Source organism: Gavialis gangeticus, unplaced genomic scaffold (genome assembly GCF_001723915.1).
Source record: "Gavialis gangeticus isolate Ggan-Ray unplaced genomic scaffold, GavGan_comp1, whole genome shotgun sequence".
Lineage (NCBI taxonomy): Eukaryota > Metazoa > Chordata > Crocodylia > Gavialidae > Gavialis > Gavialis gangeticus.
This window is the reverse complement of record NW_017729034.1, coordinates 49806632-49806902: the sequence shown is the minus strand read 5'-3', so window position 1 is coordinate 49806902 and position 271 is coordinate 49806632.

Below are 271 nucleotides of genomic sequence, written 5' to 3'. Positions count from 1 at the left end.
TGGGATGCCTTGGTGAACAGATGCTCCCCCAGGCCCTGATGTACACCCCATCTATACATATAGGCTGCCACCAGGTCCCCTCCGAGCCTCCAGGCTGAACAGTCCCATTCCTCCACTGAAACGGCAGGTACATCACCCTGCTTGACATAGCCCCAGGCACCCAGGTAGCTTCCCCCAGTGCCAGCAGGCACCCTCCCCCCCATACCCACATGCACACGTACATCCTAGACAGTACCCAAGACCAGTGCCTCCAACCAGTGCTCCCCATATG